At 44.5% G+C, this 23,278-nt stretch overlaps 1 pseudogene; it reads left to right on the top strand.

Annotated features, from left to right (window-relative positions):
* The first annotated feature begins 22,522 nt into the window (after positions 1-22,522).
* LOC141986841 (large ribosomal subunit protein eL42-like) lies at positions 22,523-22,957 on the top strand (annotated as a pseudogene).
* Positions 22,958-23,278: the final 321 nt, after the last annotated feature.

Here is a 23,278-nt window from a genome sequence, read left to right as displayed (position 1 = left end):
GGGAGTGCCGCTCATCGACGGCGCCCGCCCGCCCCTCAAAGAAGTGCCCCAAGTGTCGGAAGGGCTATCCCTGGGCTAATCAGTGTCGTAGCAGGTCGGGAAACCGCACGACGGGTCCCCCCCCGAACCCAGGGCCAAACGGGGGTGTTTCCCACCCAGACAACTGTTCCTCTGCCTTACAATCCATAGATTCCATGAGGGCGGCGACTGCCGGAAGTGCAGGGCTTGATTTGATTATGCAGGAGGACACTGATTTTCAGTTGCCGGGGGAGGTCTGCGCCATACCTACGCAGGTGACGGGACCTCTCCCTGCCGGATTTGTGGGTCTGGTTCTCCCTCGCTCACACGCTGGGAAACAGGGTTTTTTTTTCATCCCAGGAGTCATTGACGCCGATTACACCGGCGTTATTAAGGTTCAGGTATGGACCCATCTTCCACAGTTGCTCCCGCGTGGACGGTCAATTGCACAATTGATTTTAGTCCCCTATCAGGTGCCAGCCACCGAGGATCGAACCCGGGGTGGAGGCGGCTTTGGATCAACGTTGTCTCACTCGCTGTCTCACAGCACGTCCTCTCCACTTGTTGCTCTGACAATGTCGGTCCGCCCCTCAAAACCTCAGTTAACACTTCTCTTAAATAATGTTCCTTTTACAGGGTTGGTGGACACTGGAGCTGACGTTACGGTGATTCGTGATCCGGAGTGGCCGGTCGGTTGGCCAACAGTTCCTTCTAAAGAGTTGTGGGGGATCGGGGGTAGCAAACCCGGGCGCCAAAGTTTGTCTTGGGTCACGGTCTCTAAACCAGGAGGCTGTGCCCTTGCTACAATCCGCCCTTTTGTGCTCCCTGTCCACCTCAATATTTGGGGCCGTGATTTACTTACAAAGCTGGACACCACCCTCGATATTAATATATAATGGCCCAAAATCCTCCCTCACCCACCTTGCCATCCGCATTACCATTGGTATGGCAATCCTTAGAGCCCATATGGATTGACCAGTGGCCCCTCCCTCTAGAAAAGCTGAAAGCGCTTCATTTACTTGTACAACAATATTTGCATGCACAGCGCTTGGAGAGCTTCACTAGTCCTTGGAACTACCTGCTGTTATTTTGGCCTTTCAACTTTTTGCTGATTGTCCCTTTAATTTGATTGTGGACACGCATTATGTTTATCAGGTAATTGATTATTTACCCCTTGCCCTCATTACCCCTCAGGTCGATGCGGACCTCCTTCACCTGTTTTTGTCCTTACAGTATTTCATCACCACTCGTAATTTCCCTTATTTTGTTGCTCATATTTGCAGTCATACCCCTCTGCCTGGGCTACTCATTGAAGGCAATGCGCGCGCCGATCGCGCGTTACGTGGTCAGGTAAATTCCCTTTTTTCTGACCCCATTGAAAGCCATTCCTTTTTTCATCAGTCTGCCTCTGTTTTGGCCCGACAGTTTCATATTCCTGCTGATCATGCACGTTCTATTGTTCGTTCCTGCCCCCACTGTGCTGCTGCTGCCCCTACCTTTTTTTATGCCATTAACCCTAGAGGTACCGCAGCGAATCAGCTGTGGCAAATGGATGTCACTCACGTGCCACAATTCCACCCCTATTCATTTTTACATGTTTTCATTGATACCTATTTGGGATTCCTTTGGGCGACCCCACAGCATGGGGAAGCCACTCCCAAAGTTATTCACCATTTGCTAGCCTGTTTTGCTGTTATGGGTCACCCGAGCCAGATAAAAATGGATAATGCCCCAGCCTATTGCTCCACAGCACTTTTCATCTTTTGTGCCCAATGGGACGTCCGTCTCAAACACGGGATCCCTTATAATTCCACAGGCCAAGCTATTGTTGAACGTGCAAATCGCATGCTAAAAATCTTGCTCGACAAACAATTAAAACAAGGGGAGCTGCGTCTCTGAATTTTAGGAGACATTCAGCAACAACTGCATATCCTTTTGTTTACTTTAAATAATTTAACGCTGAACGCAGATCAGCAGACCCCCGCGGATCGGCATTTTCACAAATGGAAAGACCGCGTGTCTATTACCGTCAGCTGCCTGATCCGCAATGGTTGGGCCCAGTGCCTTTAATCACTTGGGGTCGGGGATATGCTGCTGTGTTTCTTCCTGCAGGACCGTTGTGGGTTCCAGCCCGGTGTGTGCGACTGGCACTGAAACAGCATGGCGTGGCACCAGGGGCTGTCGAACCCCATACCGGAGTTTCAGCTGACCTTGGAGGAGAACGCGGTGCCTCCCGGGTCGACAACGGCAAGACGGAGACGGAGGAGACGTAGCATCCCAAGCTAGGCCGTGACAAGCCAGCCCGTGACATGGGGAGCAGTAAAAGCATTGGTCGCCGCGGCTCAACAAAGACTGGCAGCAAACCAACAGCCAGAGACTCCTGAGACTTTGTTTGTGGTGATTCTCACCCAAATTATTGCTAATTCTGTACTGATTGTACGCCTTTTGTGCCTGCTATTTCCTGGAGGGGTTGACTCGGAGCGCTTCCTCCGTTATGGGCCCGAATGACATATAACCTATGGGAAAGATTGGCTTCAATAGCAAATGTTACCCACTTTTGTTTATTTGATTTTGTAGCAGCTGAAGAATTGTTAGGTATGTGCCTTATTCCAGTATGTCATCACCCTGAGGAAATTGGGAATGAGATGATGCTCGCCGCTTACTCGAACCTCTCTTCCCAGTACTCTAGCATGGCTAATTGGGGCCCGGCCAATCACACTTTACCTTCTTAAGCTTATTTTTTGCTGCTGCTGTGTACAATGTATTCCTTTTTGTTAAGGCTTTGTCGAGACCCGCCCTGGCAGGCTCCACGAGTTATGACCTTGTCTGTCCGGGAGTTAATTGGCTTGCAAATGCAAATTGATGGCTACCATGAGATGGCCGAGCACAAATAAACAAAAAAGGAGGGGATGTAGGATTCATAAAGGTTTATGCGCTTGGCAACATTCAGGGCACACCCGGAGTGTTGTGTAGGAGTAGTGCACACACTGCTCCATCCAAGGGCATCAACCTTGGAATCTCGCCAAGATGATATGTATCGTGGGAAGCCTCTCAGGACTGGGCTCAAGGCCCGAGAGCAAGGAATGCGGTAGATAGAAATTGGTAAATAAGAATGTTAAACAAAGCCAGTGTATTCCTTTTACCTGTTGGAGAATGTAATGCGCGGGGGGAGAGAGAGAGAATAAAGGGGAAGGTGGAAAGCTGACAGGCGGAAGCCCGTTAGCAGAGACCAGCCTGCTTGCTTGCTAAAAGCTGTGTTCTGTCTTGTCATTGAACCGCCACACTTTTGTTAGTACAGATAGAAACAAGTTGAGATCCCATTGGGGAGCAATAGGTTGTAGAGGTCGGAAAGTTCTGACAAGGCCCTTCCAAAAAAGAGCAGTCAACAGGTGAGTAAAGATGGAGTGTCCTTCCACAGGGCGGTGAAAGGCTCTAACTGCCAGTAAGTGGACCTTGAGAGAACTATGGGTCAGACATGATGCCTGCAAGAACAGGAGATAGTCCAGGAGGAGGGGAATCCCCACTGCTTCTGTGTTCTGCCCAGGAAGCAAAGCCTGTCCACTTGACTCAAAACAATGCCTAGTGGATGCCTTCCTGCTGCTGGAGAGGATGTTTTGCACATCTAGAGAAGATGCCCATCCAAATACCAAGCTCTGATGTGACACACCTGTGGATTGGGATGGCTGATGTTGCCATTCTGTTGTGTCAGCAGATCGTGGAGAGCAGGAATGGGGATTGGGGGATGGAAAGACATACAAAGGAGGTTGGGAAACCAAAACTGTAGTGGGCAATCAGAATGACTGTTGCTTTGTCCCATCTGATCTTGTGATGGAGTAGGAGAGGAGGGAAGGCGTAACTGAGTTGGTCCGACCAAGGGAGGATGAGAGTGGCGTTCCAAACTCCCTCAGGAGCAATATGCTCTACATTTTCTTTTCACTGGGGATGTGAAGAGGTCTACGGTTGGAGTTCCCCATTTGTTGAAGATGTCACATTGTATGGTGTCATGGAGTTCCCACTCGTGGTTGATCGTGAACCCTCTGCTGAGCATGTCTGCAATCACATTCGGAGTCCCTCGGAGATAGGCTGCAGATAAGATGATCTGGTAAGTGATGCACCATGCTTCTGAGCACAGAGCCATTGACCTCATGCCCCCATTTGTTGATGTAGCATGCAGTCGTGGTATTGTCTGACATGATGAAACTATGATGGGAATGGATGAGTGGGAGAATGGCCTCCCATGTCTTCCTTACAGCTCTGAGCTCCAGAATGTTGATGTGCATTCTGAATTCCTGAGGAGTCCATGTTCCCTGTGCCTTGTGTTCACCCATGTGCGCTCCCCAGCCTAGGAGGGAGGCGTCAGTGATAATTGTCTTGTCCAGGGAGGTGTGGGAGGGATGAGATGATCTTGAGGGAACTGACAGCCTGAGGTCCATGCTATGATAATTGGGTGAGTAAACCATCTGGAACCACATCTGGAGGCAGAGAAGGTGAAGCAAAGATGGTGACATATGTGGCCCAGGAAGGATAGGTAAGTCCTGGCTGTGACTGAAGGAGTGTTGACTACATGATTTATGAGTTCGTACAGAACCTGACCTGGGGTAGGTAGGCTCGTGCCATGACTGAGTTGATGGCAGCTCCTATAAAAAGTCTAGGCATTGTGTGGGGTTTAAGGTTGATTTTTCAACATTGATACTCATCATGAGTGAAGAAAGGAGGTCAAGCAATATGGACCTTCGAAACTTGGGCTTGCAGATGAACCAATTGAGAAGACGAAGGTCCAGAATTAGCCATCCCCACCTTCACTTTTTCTTGGATATTATGAAGTTGAATAAAACCCCATTTCTTGATAGTCCAGAGGAACATGCTCTATCACTCCTCTTTGTAGTAAAGAGTTCAGTTCTTGGGTGAGGATACTGTCGTGAGAGTGGTCCCTGAGGAGAGATTGGGGAGAGGGGCTCTGGATGAGATAGCATGATGAACTCATAGATGACATTTAGCACCCATTTTGTCCTTTGTTATTGCACTCCAATCTGGAAAAAAAAGAGTGCTAGATGACCCACGAAAGGACTGAGGGGTTTGCACAGTAGTAGGCAATGTGGTTGACAGCTCTTTAAGATTCTTCAGAAATATCTTTTCTGTGAGGTTGCATCTGGGAGGTGGTCCCAGAGGGCACGATCTGTGAGTTTTTCTGATGCTTCTGCAGTGGTTCGTAGGGCTTCTGATGAAAAAACTGGGTTGTCATGTAATGGTGTGTAGGGGCAGTGGAATCAGTGCTTTAGTGCAGGCGTGTATATGCCCAACGAATGTAGAGTAGCTCTGGAATCCTTGAGCATATGGAGGGAATCCTCCATTTTTTTATTAAAAAGATGGGATTCATCAAAAGGGAAATCTTAGATGGTATTTTGTACCTTCCTGGGGAAACCAAAAGAGTCATGCACAGGAAATTGTGGCTTGACTATTCCCGTAGCCATGAACCCTAAGCTGATTGAAGCGTCGTCCTCACCACCAGTTTACCTTAGTCTATGATTTCCTGGTCTTGCTGAGGTAGCTTTTTGGCAAATTTGTCCAGTTTACAGTAATTCAGAAAATCATATTTGGCAAGCAATGCTTGGTAGTTCGAGATCCTGAACTGAAGGCCCAAGACCTTGCAACCCAAAAGGTCCAATCTCTTTCCCAACTAATCAGATAAGAACATAAGAACAGCCATACTGGGTCAGACCCAAGGTCCATCTAGCCCAGTATCTTGTCTTCCGACAGTGGCCAATGCCAGGTGCCCCAGAAGGAATGAACAGAACAGGTAATCATCAAGTGATCCATTCCCTGTCACCCATTCCAAGCTTCTGGTAAACAGAGGCTAGGGTCACCATCCCTGCCCATTCTGGCTAATAGCCATTGATGGACCTATCTTCCATGAACTAATCTAGTTCTTTTTTGAAGATGGAGGGGAGCCTGGATGTTGCTGCCTAGACTGGTCCATCGCCACCTGGAACACAAGAGAGTTGGGGACCTCTTAGCAGGTACATAATAATGCTCCTCCACCCCTTTGGAGGTAGACATACATGTGACTTCCTCTAGGGGAATGTGACGTTCCCCTGCCACTCTACACAGGAGATCCTGGAACTGACGGAAGTCATCTGGGAGTGAAGGGGATACTGAAGCCACTGCTGCATCTGGAGAGGAAGAGGGAAATTTCTCCTGCTCTGTCGGTACCATTGGAATGGGGCTGAGTGGCTCTATCTGCATCACTCATTCCGAGAGTCTGCTGGAAGGCTCACAAGACAGGGAAATCGATGAAGTGTGTCCTTCACGGACCGGGCAGGTTCTGAAGATGGGTATTGGGGCCAAGTTCCCAAGAGGGCCAGCATGCTGAATCTGGAGGGTGTTGTAGCGGACCCCATGGTGTAGGAAACCAGTGGCTCCATGGCAGCTGCAGCAGGGGATGCTGTCACGATGTAGGCAGTCTCCTGGAGTGCTCATATGAGCGGTATGGGAGGGACAGTCGCTGCCCATCATCCAACTTGTCTGAAAATGAAAATTTGAACATGGGTTCCATTGGTGGTACCATCAGGGCTGGTGGGAAGGAGGAGGTGAATGCTGTGTCAACTGCGGCATGTCCTGAGAGGGATCATGTAATTAAAGACTATCACAATGCATGCACATGGAGGGGCTAAATAAGATTGCATAGGCAACCCTAATTCTGTTTTTTTCTAACTTTATAGTGCTTGACTTTGCAACCTTCCTAATGTTCTTTTAATGTACTTGTGTGTAATAATAAGGGCTATTTCCTGAAAGGTACTGAGGAACCTGACCTCCCATTCACTTCTTAGGGCCCACACTTAATACTTCAGTTTTCAGCAAGGAATATTTTAAATGAGAAACTATTTTTGTAACATGAGAGAATAAGAAGAGGTAGCAGAAAATTACAAAACGTTTGACTGACAAAATAGAGGACATATGTATCTGTATCATTTTCCCCATGAGTCCTGCTACAAATGTTAAAACTGAGATTTTTATGTACTTTATGTTGCAAAACATTATTATGTCAGCGGGAAACACATAGCCTGACAACATCTAGCACTAGCAGTTAAATTAACTGAAATTAGTGTAGTCCATACTACAGACATAAAAAGGCTACAGCTTGGAGATGTGGTACCTCAGATATAGCACAATATGATTCCCTTCCACAGTGATTATTTCAATATGGTGGCAGATGGGAAGCCAAAAGCCGAGACATTGTTTCAAACCAATGGATTGTCCAAAGGAAAAAAAGTCGGAGACTTTGGGAAAAAATGAGGGCCAATTCAGAACAATTTGTTCCTATTTTATTGAAATTTTCAAGTTCTCTATACCAACCAAGTAGAGGATGCTACATAATTTTAATCTGCTTTAATTTCTTAAAACAGGGAATGTAAAAAGGTATTTCTTCCAGATTAATATGACAGAATTAATATTGCAGATAACATTCATTTTTAATTGTGGAAACTAACCAATAATACAGACTTGGGTCTGATTACAAACTCCCTGACATTGGAATAAATCCAAGCTAAATCCACTGAAATCAAATCAGCTACACCAGTGTAAGAGTCTAAACCAATGCCCACTGAAGTCTTTGGAAAAACTCCAATATACTTTAATGGGCATTAACTCAGCTATGCATTGCTGCAGATATTAGGGCCCTGATTTATCTTCTTAATTACTTAAAATTTTGAGAGCTCTGGATTGACCACTTTATCTGAAATTTATCTCCAAAAATTTTGGTTAGCAAACGAAAAAGCAGCTGTCCTTGATTAATAAATAACACACATTTTCCAACCTTTAATGGTCCCTTTAACGTATCATCATATAGAAGGCATGTTGTTTCAAATATAAGCATGCCCTCATTGAAGTTTAACAGTTTTTGCAGAACTAACTATAGACAAAATTCTGCCGATTTCATGGATCTCTGAAGTCAAAAATAGTTTCCATGATAATCTTCTGTACCACATAAGAAAATATGAGTGGACAAGATCGGCATATATCTATAAAGTTAGGGTGCAAGTTCCAGTGAGTAATGGCGGTCCCTGTTAAGGTTGTTTTTGAGTGGCATACAGCTCTATTATAGTATATTGTGCAAAATCCATAGATGGTAGAATATGACGATTGAATATTTCATCTTTGACAATAAGATCAATTGCAGATATATATGGAGTAGGACCCAATCATGTCTTACTCTCATTCTTTTAATTCTTTCCAGACTAATTTGATTTGATATTCTTAGGCACCTGGGACTGTCTCATCTAACTGTAGAAATCCACAGAAATCCATGGACTTGCACTCACGCAAACCATAGTTCAGTTTGTCCTAATGATCTGTGGAAAGCCTTTTATTTTATGCTGATCATGAAACAGATTGCCATGTTCTGCTTGTTAACACGGGAGTGTAGTCAAAGCTGCTCCTTCCATTCGTCTTGTACGGGCACTGTCTCTCCCTCTTCACAATCTCTGAGAGATACACTATACATACCCATGTCTGTATGAAATTAAACTAACATGTTTTTCTACAAAAATCATAATTTAACGTTTCTAATTAAGATGGCAGGTTTTTTGTTTTGTTTAAGTGGATCGGTGCTCTTATTTGGGAAGTAGTTAGTTTTATTTTATTCCTGGCCAAATCATACAGTTGGAGGTTATTATGAAATCTAGTGAGCCAAATTCATCCCTGATGTAACTGTAATGCAATTCCACTGAAGTCAATGGAATTTTACACCAGAAGCCAGTTTATCCAAATGATCTGTGGAAAGTGTTTGTTCCGGATCACATTTAATAACTTTATTATAAATTCTCTTACAGTCAAATGCAGTCTTTTGTTTCTCAGAGCAAAAATATTTTTGAAACACTGTTGTAGACTTTAATTGTTATAATCAAAGTCCCATGATAAATATAGGTGTAGTATATGATGCAGAATTTAGTTATAAGGTCCTAAAAGAGTCCTATTGTGGGATAGCACAATGTGTACATTGGGATAGCAAACTATCTTTTCACCTCTGGTGACCAGAGTTCAAATTTAAATCTGATTCACAAGCAACACAAGTGTGCTGTTCTTACCCTAGTTTCCAAACACACACACACACAAAATAAGCTCATCACATTGTGCAGTGGCTGCTCTAATACGTTGAATGCCAGTGATGTTGCAATACAAGATTGACACAAAGAGTCCTGTGGCACCTTATAGACTAACAGACGTATTGGAGCATAAGCTTTCATGGTTGAATACCCACTTTGTCGGACTTCGTATTCACCCACGAAAGCTTATGCTCCAATATGTCTGCTAGTCTATAAGGTGCCACAGGACTCTTTGCTGCTTTTACAGATCCAGACTAACACGGCTACCCCTCTGAAGATTGACACAGTTTCCTCAGCACCTGCTTGTCCCTGTGCCCGACTCAATTTGTTCAATTCATTAGCACTAAATTCATTGATAAAATAGTACGAATTCTGCTCTCATACCCCATGCAATACCACTGAAGTCAATAGAACTGATGGTAAAAAAACACTCCCCCTTCAAGGAAAATATAAAGAAGTTTTCCTTCAGACGTGAAATATTAAGACATTGATCATCTCACTTCATTTCTGAGATGAAGGGCCTCTGATCCTTCTCTGATGGAAATTATTGATCTAGCGCTAGGAACTCTCAATAAGGCAACTCTCCCGCACACATTCCCACTTCCACCCCAACCTGCTCTACACAATTGATTCTGTTCCCTTAGCAGGAAATATGTTGAAGGAGTTCCTGCACACAGAATACTTGAATTTCACATCTGGTTTTTTAAGTAAAATGTTATTTACCTGTCATGTGCACGTTGTTCAGCCCATAAGATGACATGCCAGCTCTTTCTGAAAAATAAATAAGTCAGCATTTCAACGAATGAATGGAAGTTTTAGTTTGTCCCATTGTTCAGAGGTCTCTAGAGAGTCAGAAGAGAGTGTTGATTCCCGTACAGTGTTTCTCTCCACAACCCTCTCATATGTTTTTCACCGTTATACTACAGTTACCAAAGACAAAAAATGATTCTTTCATGGCTGCTGAAGCAATTTGCTTGAGGATAACCTTTCTGGCCCAAAGTGAGATAGATGTGGCATACCTACAACCACAGACGAAGTGATTGGATAAGTCCCGCATTCGAACACAAGCCTCCTTCTTTGGTCACCACTGATATGCATGGTGCTTTACACACATAGGAAGACCCTGTCTTAAGGAGCTTACCATATAAAGGCTTGAGCCCATATCCTTAAAGATTTCAATGCCAATTTGCCAGAGTATGGAAAGCAGGATCAGGCCCTATATTGGATAGCTAACACAGTGAGCCCAATCCTATTTCCCATTGAAGTAAATGGCAAAACTGTTACTGATTTCCCCTGGAGCAGAATCCAGCCCAATGACAACAGAAAATGGTGGGTAACGGTAGGATTGGGGAATGAAGACAACTGTGCTATTTTATTCTGTTGAATGTATTTCCCACAACAAACATAAGAAAATACACATAGCACGTTCGGCCACGTTGAATCCATCCTCACACAGGCTTCTTTTACAGAATTCCTTGAGTCTGATGTTATTCATCTGCAACCCAAAGTATGTACAACCCACATCCATCATTCCCCAAAGTCCAAACTTGCTGAGGTGATCAGAGACACGCAATAAGATGGTTTGAGCTCCTTGAGGCAGATTCTGCTAGCTGTGGAAGAGAGTCTAGAGCAGTTCTCTTTCATCCCTGTCCACTAAATTTATGCACTGTTTGGCAATGTAGAATAATCTGTTACTGCTGAGTCTTATTGCTTCTCTGATGCCAATACATGTTGACATTCTTCTCCATTCCCTCTTGCCCTCCAGTCATTGATAAAGAAACGTTGTACAAATCAGGCAGCATAGCCCTTTTAGCAATGCCAGGTTTAGTCTTTACAATGGGAGAGGGGTCACAGTGGTCTTCTGCATACCAACCTCTTCCCAGCCTCCGGTGTCATTGTCCATCATCTAGTGATCTGTTCTAGGGCCCTTGGCTTTCTGACTCTCCAGTACCATCGTACCCAGTCCAGTGACTATCATAACAAGGCAATGGTAGTTCCTGGGCCACAGCCATTCCTCTACTGCTATCTTTGTTGACAGTTGGTTAACCAGCAGTCCAACCTGCCAATAGAAGACATTATTTAATAAGACAGACAGGATATTGGCCATTTTCAAGCAGTCACATGTTGCCATCTTGCAGGTTGGGAGAGAGGGCATGTTAGTCTCCTTTATACCTCTCTCTCACACACACACCATTCCCAGAGCCTTCACCTGGCACATGGAATACTAGTCTCAGCTTTCAGCTGTACAGTGCCTAACATAACGGGGCCCTGGATACTGAGCCCTGCTGCAATATAGACCAATCAACCAACATTGTCTACAACTATGACTAGTTCTGCACACTAGTCTGCAACAACAAGCAAGAGATAAGTATAGTTCATACTCCAACAGCCTTATTCGTTAATGGTGCAAAATGAAAGCCAGCTTAAAGTGTGCTCTCACAAGGTCCACAAGACGTTCATTATTCGGATTCAGACCTGGCCTTCACTGAATTGTGATAGCTTTTATATATGGAACTTAAAGAAACACACACCCACACATTGTGGATTTGTCACATCCCTAACAGACCCATGTTTAGGATGCATTTTGGGTTTTGCATTTAGTAATTCTACTTAACCATTATGGCCAGTTCTGCTCTCAGTGCCACACTGTGTGACTCTAAGTATTTTTTGTAAATGAGGCCAAAGAGCTGATATCCTCCTTTGCAACCATTTTATTATTTATTTGTATTACCATACCACCTAGGAGCTCTAGTCATGGAGCAGGACCCCATTCACTAGGTGCTGTACAAATACTGAACAAAAAGACAGACTGTGCCCCAAACAGCTTACAATCTAAGTATAATACAAGAGATCACAGACAGATACAGACAGACATGGGAGTACAAGGAAACTGAGACAATATTGGTCAACATGGTAGGCAGTGGTCTCAGCACACCAGCATTTCGTAGGCATCACAAAACTCACAAAAAAGGAGAGTTTTAAGGAGGGTTTTGAAGGAGACTAATGAGATAGCTTTGCAGATGTTTACCGTGCATTCCTTCCAAGAGTGAGGAGCAGCACGGGAGAAAGCTTGAAGATGCTTGTTTGAAACTGTAAAAAGTGGGCAATAGAGGCTGACTTGGTCGGCTGATCAGAGATGGGAGTCAACATTTCCATAGTCAAGGAGAGATGATAGGTAGGGTTAGGATAGGTCATGAAGGGCCTTGAAATTGGAGATGAGCAGCATATGTTTGATGCAATATAGAAGGTGGAGCCAGTGGTGGCATTCAGAGAGAGCAGTGACATGGTCAAAGTGATAGGGTCACAGAATCATAGAATCATAGAATATCAGGGTTGGAAGGGACCTCAGGAGGTCATCTAGTCCAACCCCCTGCTCATAGCAGGACCAATACCCAACTAAATCATCCCAGCCAAGGCTTTGTCAAGCCTGACCTTAAAAATATCTAAGGAAGGAGATTCCACCATCTCCCTAGGTAACACATTCCAGTGTTTCACCACCCTCCTAGTGAAAAAGTTTTCCCTAATATCCAACCTAAACCTCCCCCACTGCAACTTGAGACCATTACTCCTTGTTCTGTCATCAACTACCACTGAGAACAGTCTAGATCCATCCTCTTTGGAACCCCCTTTCAGGTAGTTGAAAGCAGCTATCAAATCCCCCCTCATTCTTCTCGTCTGCAGACTAAACAATCCCAGTTCCCTCAGCCTCTCCTCATAAGTCATGTGTTCCAGACCCCTAATCATTTTTGTTGCCCTCCGCTGGACTCTTTCCAATTTTTCCACATCCTTCTTGTAGTGTGGGGCCCAAAACTGGACACAGTACTCCAGATGAGGCCTCACCAATGTCAAATAGAGGGGAACGATCACGTCCCTCTATCTGCTGGCAATGCCCCTACGTATACATCCCAAAATGCCATTGGCCTTCTTGGCAACAAGGGCACACTGTTGACTCATATCCAGCTTCTCGTCCACTGTAACCCCTAGGTCCTTTTCTGCAGAACTGCTGCCGAGCCATTCGGTCCGTAGTCTGTAGTGGTGCATGGGATTCTTCCGTCCTCTGCAATTGTCCTTGTTGAACCTCATCAGATTTCTTTTGGCCCAATCCTCTAATTTGTCTAGGTCCCTCTGTATCCTAACCCTACCCTCCAGCGTATCTACCTCTCCTCCCAGTTTAGTGTCATCTGCAAACTTGCTGAGGGTGCAATCCACAGCATCCTCCAGATCATTTATGAAGATATTGAACAAAACCAGCCCGAGGACCGACCCTTGGGGCACTTCATTTGATACTGGCTGCCAACTAGACATGGAGCCATTGATCACTACCTGCTGAGCCTGACAATCTAGCCAGCTTTCTATCCACCTTATAGTCCATTCATCCAGCCCATACTTCTTTAACTTGCTGGCAAGAATACTGTGGGAGACCGTGTCAAAAGCTTTGCTAAGTCAAGGAACAACATATCCACCGCTTTTCACCCATCATCCAGAGCCAATTATCTTGTCATAGAAGGCAATAAGATTAGTCAGGCATAACTTGCCCTTGGTGAATCCATGCTGACTGTTCCTGAACACTTTCCTCTCCTCTAAGTGCTTCAGAATTGATTCCTTGAGGACCTGCTCCATAATTTCTCCAGGGACTGAGGTGAGGCTGACTGGCCTGTAGTTCCCATGATCCTCCTTCTTCCCTTTTTTAAAGATGAGCACTACATTAGCCTTTTTCCAGTCGTCCGTGACTTCCCCGGATTGCCATGAGTTTTCAAAGATAATGGCCAATGGCTCTGCAATCACATCTGCCAACTCCTTTAGCACTCTCGGATGCAGCACATCCGGCCCCATGGACTTGTGCTCGTCCAGCTTTTCTAAATAGTCCCGAACCACTTCTTTCTCCACAGAGGGCTGGTCACCTCCTCCCCATGCTGTGCTGCCCAGTGCAGCAGTCTGGGAGCTGACCTTGTTCCTGAAGACAGAGGCAAAAAAATCATTGAGTACATTAGCTTTTTCCACATCCTCTGTCACTAGGTTGCCTCTCTCATTCAGTAGGGGGCCCACACTTTCCTTGACTTTCTTCTTGTTGCTAACATACCTGAAGAAACCCTTCTTGTTACTCTTAACATCTCTTGCTAGCTGCAACTCCAGGTGTGATTTGGCCTTCCTGATTTCACTCCTGCATCCCCGAGCAATATTTTTATACTCTTCCCTGGTCATTTGTCCAATCTTCCACTTCTTGTAAGCTTCTTTTTTGTGTTCAAGATCAGCAAGGATTTCACTGTTAAGCCAAGCTGGTCGCCTGCCATATTTACTATTCTTTCTACACATCGGGATGGTTTGTCCCTGTAACCTCAATAAGGATTCTTTAAAATACAGCCAGCTCTCCTGGACTCCTTTCCCCCTCATGTTATTCTCCCAGGGGATCCTGCCCATCTGTTCCCTGAGGGAGTCAAAGTCTGCTTTTCTGAAGTCCAGGGTCCGTATTCTGCTGCTCTCCTTTCTTCCCTGTGTCAGGATCCTGAACTCTACCATCTCATGGTCACTGCCTCCCAGGTTCCCATCCACTTTAGCTTCCCCTACTAATTCTTCACGGTTTGTGAGCAGCAGGTCAAGAAGAGCTGTGCCCCTAGTTGGTTCCTCCAGCACTTGCACCAGGAAATTGTCCCCTACCCTTTCCAAAAACTTCCTGGATTGTCTGTGCACCGCTGTATTGCTCTCCCAGCAGATATCAGGGTGATTGAAGTCTCCCATGAGAACCAGGGCCTGCGATCTAGTAACTTCCGTGAGTTGCCGGAAGAAAGCCTCGTCCACCTCATCCCCCTGGTCCGGTGGTCTATAGCGGACTCCCACCACGACATCACCCTTGTTGCTCACACTTCTAAACTTAATCAGAGACACTCAGGTTTTTCTCCAGTTTCATACTTGAGCTCTGAGCAGTCATACTGCTCCCTTACATACAGTGCAACTCCCCCACCTTTTCTGCCCTGCCTGTCCTTCCTGAACAGTTTATATCCATCCATGACAGTACTCCAGTCATGTGAGTTATCCCACCAAGTCTCTGTTATTCCAATCACACCATAATTTATTGACTGTGCCAGGACTTGCAGTTCTCCCTGCTTGTTTCCCAGGCTTCTTGCATTTGTGTATAGGCACTTGAGATAACTCGCTGATCGTCCCTCTTTCTCAGTATGAGGCAGGACCCCTGTCCTCTCGCACGCTCCTGCTGGTGCTTCCTCCCAGTATCCCACTTACCTCAGGGCTTTGGTCTCCTTCCCCCAGTGAACCTAGTTTAAAACCCTCCTCACTAGGTTAGCCAGCCTGCTTGCAAAGATGATCTTCCCTCTTTTCGTTAGGTGGAGCCCATCGGAGAATAATTTTTGCAGCAGCATTCTGGATAGATATGAGGGGCAAGATTCCATTGGTCAAGGCCAGAGGAAAGGATATTGCAGTAATCATGATACTGCATAAGAGCCTGGAGGAGAATTCTAACCATGTGGATGGACAGGAAATATCTTATCTCAGAGATTGTTATGCAGAAAGAGACTCAAGGATGTGAGGATCTAGAAAGAGGTCGAAGTCAAAGACAATGTCTGGTTATGGACCTGAGTGACAGGCAAGAAGGTGTTGTCCAAAGGGATGAAGAAAGGAGGGAAGATGAGGAGCTCTGTTTTAACCATGTTTAACTTGAGCTGACAGCTAGACATCCATGAGGAGATGTCAGAGAGACAAGTTAAGATTTTAGTTTGGGTAGGAGGAGACAGGTCTGGAGTAGAGATGTAGATCTGTGAGACATCATTATAGAGATGGTAGTTGTGTCTGTATGTGAGATTACCCACAGATAAAGTGTAGCAGAAGAAGAGAAGGAAACCAAGGACAGACCCCTATGGAACCATCACAGAAAACTTGAGGGGAGATAAGAAGAATCTTTTGAAGGAGCAAGTAGAGAAGTATGAAGAGAACCAGGAGAAGACAGTCACAGAAGCCAAAGGAGGACAAGATTTCAAGAAGAAGAGCATAGTAGACAGTGTTGAAGGCAGCTTACAGATCAAGGAAGATGGGAATGGTATAGTGCAATGGTTCTCAATTTTTTGTACTGCTGACCCCTTTCAGACAGCAAGCCTCTGAGTGAGACCCGCCCTTATAAATTAAAAACACTTTTTTACATATTTAGCACCATTATAAATGCTAGAGGCAAAGCTGGGCTTGGGGTGGAGGCTGACAGCTCGCAACCCCACATATAATAACCTTGCTACCCTCTGAGGGGTCCCGACCCCCGTTTTGAGAACCCCTGTGGTTCTGAGCTTTAACTAAGCCATTTTTAGAAACATTGTCAGGAGCCATTTCAGTGGAGTGTAAGGGTTGGAAGCCAGATTGGAGACAGTCAAGGATGAAATTACTGGAGAGGAATGCTAGGCAGCAATTGAAAACAGCACAATCAATGAGCTTAGAGATGAAAGGGAGAAGGCTGGGTAGTTGCAGAGCCGAAGGCAGTCAAGTTTTTATTTATTTTATTTTATTTTTACACGAGACTAAAGCATGTATGTAAGTGAGGGGAAAGAGTCAAAGACGAGGTTAAGGAAAAGAGTAAGGGAGGAGATGAAACTGGGAATGAGGGAGATTAGGAGATGGGATGGGATGGGATGGGGACAGTGGGGCAAAGGGAGGGATTACGGGACAAGAGTAGATGAGCAACTTCTGTGTCTGCAATGGGAAGGAGGAGGTGAGAGCACATTTTGTCAATTTCTCCTGCTCCATTGGCACCTTTGGAATGGGACTGAGTGGCTCTACCTGCATCACACAGCACATTTTGTCAATTTTTTCTTGGAAGAAATTGGCTAGATCCTCTTCAGAAAGAGAATTGGAGGCTGGAGGTGAGACGGGTTTGAAGAGTGAGTCAAAAGTGGTGAAAATGTGGCTGGGATTGTGGGTGTCAGATTCACTTAAGATGGAGAGGTACAGTTGCTTAGCTAGGAAGACAGCGGAAATTACAGAGAAGAGAACAATTCTGTCGTGGAGGAAGTCGTCCTGGTCATGTAATTTCCACCAGAGATGCTCCACAGCACAAAAGCGGGAGTGGGGCAAGTAGCTGTTGGAGGTGAGCCAGAGCTGGAGATTGGCCAGGTGAACCTTCTGATGGGAGAGAGGGGCAAGAATCAAGGGCAGAGGAGAGTGAAGCATGGAGAGAATCAAAAAACGTATCAGTGGAGGAAAGGGAAGAAAGGGCAGGGAGGAGAGGGCTGAGAGCAGATGAGAAGTTATCAATGCTAATGGACTGGAAGTCAAGGAAAGACCAAGTGATGGGGCATGAGGATGGGTGCTAATTGGTCCCTTTCAGCATTGCCAGGTGCTGGTCAGGAAGGGAGAGCTCTACAACACTGAGAGAGCATTGCTTGGTGAAGACTATGTCAAGTGAATGGCCCTTTTGGTGAGTGGGAGACTTGAACTAGGGCTGCAGATCAAAAGAAGAAGTGAGGGTAAGGAACCAGGCACCTAAGGGTTAGGGTGAGTCATCAAAATGGATGTTGAAATCACTGAGGATGACTGTGGGAGATTGTGAAGAAAGGAAGAGAGAAAGGCAACAATCAAAATCAGAGAGGAAGGCTGATGGAAAGGAGTTGGGTGGATAGTAGATGACAACAACATGGATGGAAAAGGAGAGAAGAGTCAGATGCAGTGCTGCTCAAAGGAGGGAAAAGAGTGGGAAGAGAGATGGGGGAGAAGTGGGATGAAGCAGGAATGGGAGATGTGAAGATAACACCCCTTCCACAGTCCAATCCAGGATGGGGGAAGTACTGTCCTCCAAAAGATATACATGTGCATTTGTGCTAGTTAATATCCAAAAAGCAAGTGAGATTTTAAAAATATTGAAATTTATTTAATGCTTTTGTTTTTTCCTCCAAAGGAGAGTTTGAGAGAGGGGTAGCGATTGAAACTAACAGAGTTACTTCAAAATGGATGTAACCCAGTATTTTCCATGTACCTTTGTACAGCATCTAGCACACTTTTACTAGCTACACAAGCAAACGGCTCAGGCTTCTGGAATCATCAGGCTAACACTGGGCATGCTCAGAACCTGAATGTATAATCACTCCCATACTAATTTTACATCATCTCATTTGCATAGTTATGCCTGTATGTATAGCATGATATCTATCTTTAAAGAATTATTGAGACTCCCAGACTGTCACTCCAACCATTAGAAAATGCTGTCTCCTCTGGGTGGACAATTTCTCTTTTACTTAACGGCTAAGACCCATGTTCATTATTCTCTGTTTCTTATTCAAGAGCTGACATCACTGACATTTAGAGCAGGGTGCATGGAATGTATCTTCCTGTACTGTTAATGTATATATCATTAATGGTTGCAGGAAAAATAAATAAATAAACTCTGAAACCAGGTATAGACTGGAGCAAAGCCATCTCAGATCACCTTTAAAACCACTCAGCCTTTAGTCATACAAGGTGTATGTTGTGAATGGGATTTGATCACGTGACAAAAATCTAGTTGGTGTATTAATCCTGTGTTGTTAATATTAACAACGGCATTCCAAGAGTACAAAGTTGTTAAATAGACTAGAAAGACATGAGTGTCTCATTGAAGAGCCAGGAAAGAATTACATAAAAACATCTTTTTAAAAGTAGACACAGTGCATAAGCAAACACATCATCCATTTTATAAGAACCTATAAGTCAATACACTGCAGACCATCTCTCTCCCAGTTGCATATCATTAGCTGTGTAATTAGCTAAATTGATTTTCCCTTCAAGAAATCAAACTCCTCCTCCTAAACTCCAAAGTTCTCTTAAGACCTACAGGGAAACTGCTGAAGAGTAAGACTTGAAAATTTCAGATCTACTAAAAACAAAAGAAAAACGCTGCTAGCCAGTAAAGACAAACTACACATGCCCATTTATTGACAGGCCCCCTCAACCCCCTAACACATACTGACAGTGACCATCCGTTCCTGTCATATGAATGACTATTGCTTTCCCTGCAGTGACTTGCTGCTAATATTCAAACCAACATTTAGATCACACGCAACAAACAAGCTTGCTACCGAAGAGGCTCAATGCAGTTACCAAAAGTTATTGTACCATGATTCCTATGAACAAATGGCAGTCCACTACTCTAACCACTAAAATTACCTGCCTTCAAGTGTATTCATTAGCAGGGATCCTAGAAATCTATTTGCCCCGGAAAAATGCAGAGAATCTTTAGTTTTTACATTTTGTGAAAAAATAAAAACATGTATTAACTAAATTCTACTGAATGTACCAGTGTCACTTATTCAGTATGTGCAACCTCCCCCTCTTGTGGTTGATTTTTGAATATGCTTTACATTTACAGTGGAGCCCTGTTCATCTGATCTAATTGGGACTGGGGCCAGATCAGATAATCAAAAATTGGGATAATCAGGAGAATTGGCAAAGAGCTTTCTATCTCTTATTTTAAGCTGGGAGGGCTTGGGCAGTCAGCCCCGGGCTGCTGGTGGCTTGGTTAATAGAGAGAGCTGGATAATGGAGGCTCCGATAAACGGGGTTCTACTGCATATCAATAAAACGTGTTCAGCTGATAGCTATATATATTGTGCCTAGGGGAGATAAAGTTCAGTGTTTCATTTCAATTGTGCAAAAATGCAGATTTTGATGTCTTTAGGAGAGAATTTTGGAATCACAGAAAACTAGGATCCCTTTTCATTAATGAAAGATACAGCAGAGCTAAGAAAGTGAGGACAACATTAAGTTGACTTACTTTAATGATCCATTTTAAAAATTAACTTACAGCCTCCCAACAAGGCACAAGTTCTTGCAACAAAGTATCATTAGGACCTATGCCACAACCAACCCTTCCAAGTTAATTCTGAGAGCCATAAGTAAACTGATGGACTCAACGATATGTGGATTTGTGTTACTAAATGTGGACACTTTGGAGGGTGTGGAGGGGCAGCATGGATTAAGCATAGGTGGAGGATTTCCTGAATTTACCCACATTAACTAAACCAATTTACCTCTTGCTTAAATCAGTTTAAGTCCATCTACAGTAAGGACTTGCACTTATTTAGCTAAATCAATTTTAAAGCAGTTTAGTTAAACCAGTACAAATCCTGTTTAGTTAAACCTGTACAGTACAGACAAATCCTGAGGAGTATTCCATGTTCATATATAGTTCTTTCTCCACAGAGAAAAGTCATCTTCTTATTAGGGTAATGTGTGAGTGATCTATATAGATAGGATAGTAAAATGCCTTTCATGGACTTTTGTTCAAATCATACAGCTTGCTACCTTTTCAACCTTTCTTCAGAGTAGAAAGGATTCTAATTTTTCTTCTTTTTTTCCTCTCTCTTTAAGGATTTATCTATTAACAAAAGAGACTAGAGCTTAGCTAAAGCTGGAAGGAAAACATCTTCTAGTAAAAGCAGAGGCTCTTACCAGCATGGGGAATCAATGGTTGTTTTTTTCTATTTGCCTCCAGAAAGAATCTGAACTTGATTTCAACCATTTTCTAATCATTGGTTTCCATTAGCACCCAGCCAACCTAGTTGTGGCTAATTTACATAAGTGACAGGTGTAGTAATCATAGGTCAGCAGAAACAGAGGTAACTTGGGTGTCCTGCTGTATAAAAATGCTCCACAGAAGCCTCCCTGATTCTCTCATGTAGTGCTTCGAAGGGGATAAAATGCTAGTGAACATGTTAAGAGTTATATCTAGGGTCTGATTCTCTACTGTGTTATTCCAGTTTTTTGTCAGGAGAGCTCTACTGTAATAAAACTGGTGTTACATGGAGACTCAGGACTCTGGAATCCAAATGAACAACAAAATGAGAAGCTGTAACCTACACTTATTGTTAATGTTTCTCTATTTGGTTAATGTTTTTATTTTGTGCATTCCATATGCTTGCCCTGGATTGTTATTTTTTAAGATTATCCGTGGTTCTTGCCTGGTGATGTATTCAACCTGAACCTGAAAAAAATAAAGAATTATGAATCTGCATCAGTGAGAGATAACTTAAGCACTGTTGATGTTGGTGATGAATAGACTGAAGGACATTTTTACCTCATGGTTGAGGGTTGTATCAATGGTATCCAGAAAAATGTAACAATGGCACAATAAGGCCCAGATCCACAAAAGGATGTGGGTGCCTAACTTTCCACTTTGGACACCTAAATCCAAGATTTAGGCATCACTGAGATCCTCAAAACCCCCACTCAGGTGCTGCTTAATCCTGTAGGGACCTAAAATACCTCGGCATCTAACTTTTTGCTGTAAAAGTTCCCTAGGCACCTAAGTTTCTGCCACTGGGCATGCAACTAACAAGTCACTCTAGATGCCTGCATGCCTCACTTGTGCCTCAGCCTCAAGGGATCCTCAAACCAGGTCATGGTGGAAAGCATTGCCCTGCTTATATTGCCCAATCAAGTAATCAGCACACCTATCAGATTGCACCCCATAAAAATCTGTCCAGTGGAGAAGCTGGTGGTGCCACCTCCCATTTAGCACAGTGGAGAGAACACTCACTAGGGATATGGAATATCTAGGTTCAATTCCCCCCCGTCTATTGCCTGAGGAGGGCTCTCAGAAGAGCCCTCACCATTGGGAGATGGGTTATTCTGATATAGGGCTCCCACAGGAGAGATTGAGGAGGCTGTTCCACTTTGTATATGTACTTAAATAGTAATTGCAGAACCAGACTGGATCCTAGATTTTCCTCTTTGTAGGACAGAGTTCTAACCACCAGCGTAGTCATTTTCATATCCTACCCCAATGATTACTTAAGTAGTTATACACCGTGGAACAGCTTCAACAAGAATCATTGTGAGAGCCCCACATTAGAAGACCCTGGTGATTAGAACACACTCCTGAGAGCTAAAAGCAGTGCTTCATTTGTGCCATGGCTTGCCAGAGCTGAGCCTGGCACCTCTAGGCTTGGCAATTCATAGCCCCGACACCTCTGAGCTTGTCACAACAGTTATGAAAGTAAAAAAATTGTTTGAGCCCCAGCATCTAATTGTTTGAGCCCTGGAACCTCTTTCATTACAAATTAAGCACTAGCTAGGAGACCCCCCCGTTCAAATCCTCTCTCTGCAACAGGCAGAAGGGGGAATTGACCTACATCTCTGATTTCCCTGGTGAGTGGGCTAACCTAGTCTGAAAGATATAAGGGAGGCTCCACCTCGACCATTTCTTACAAAAAATAGCTTAGGCACCTGACTCCAGGAGAGGATTCATGGCTAGGGATCCTAAGCAGAGACAAGCACCTTCCTTTAGCTTAGCGCGGGAGCTGCCTATTTTGTGGATTGCATTCTCAGGCACCTATCTCTCCCCATTCATTGTACAAGGGAGTCTAGGGGTGGCCTCTACAAAGGCACTTAGGTGTTGCAAAGCTGAGTGCCACAGCACCTAACTTTTAGGCATGTAGAAAAATCTGTGCCACTAACGCTGCTGCTGGCAGGATGGTGAACATCCCCAAAACCCGCAGGACTTACTGCAAGAAATGTGGCAAGCACCAGCCCCACAAAGTGACCCAATACAAGAAGGGCAAGAACTCTCTCTATGCTCAGGGAAAGAGGAGATATGATCGGAAGCAGAGTGGTTATGGTGGTCCGACAAAGCCTATCTTCCATAAGAAGGCCAAGACCACGAAGAAGATTGTGCTGAGGCTTGAGTGTGTGGAGCCCAACTGCGGCCATTAAGCACTTTGAGCTGGGAGGAGACAAGAAGCGAAAGGGCCAAGTGATCCAGTTCTAAACTCCATCTTGTTCATTGTTATGGAATCCATTAAAGTACGTGGAAAGAAAAAACAAAACAAAACATTGAGATTCACAAAGCTGAGGTAGGTGCCTTGGCTCCTATACAATGGCTGGGGAGAGAGAAGCACCTAAAAAAGCAATCCACAAAAGTCAGTAGGCTGGGAGCGAAGCCACCTAAGCTAGCCTGTGGGAGAAGAGGTAGGCACTAAATCCAGGCTACAGGGAGGCACTGAGTTCTGCTCAGTAATCCACAAACAGGAGCCCCTCTCCTGGAGTCAGATAATTTAGGCACCTAAGGCATTTCTCATGAGAATCAGCTAAATTCCTGCCTCGCTCCACACAAAAAGGCCAGAGAGAGAGCCCACTTTGTAGCTTTTAGCCCAGTAGTTAGAGCACTCACTGGGATGCAGGCGACCCAGGAGGAG

This window comes from Natator depressus, chromosome 1 (genome assembly GCF_965152275.1).
Source record: "Natator depressus isolate rNatDep1 chromosome 1, rNatDep2.hap1, whole genome shotgun sequence".
Lineage (NCBI taxonomy): Eukaryota > Metazoa > Chordata > Testudines > Cheloniidae > Natator > Natator depressus.
This window is presented reverse-complemented; position numbering and strand designations above follow the sequence as displayed.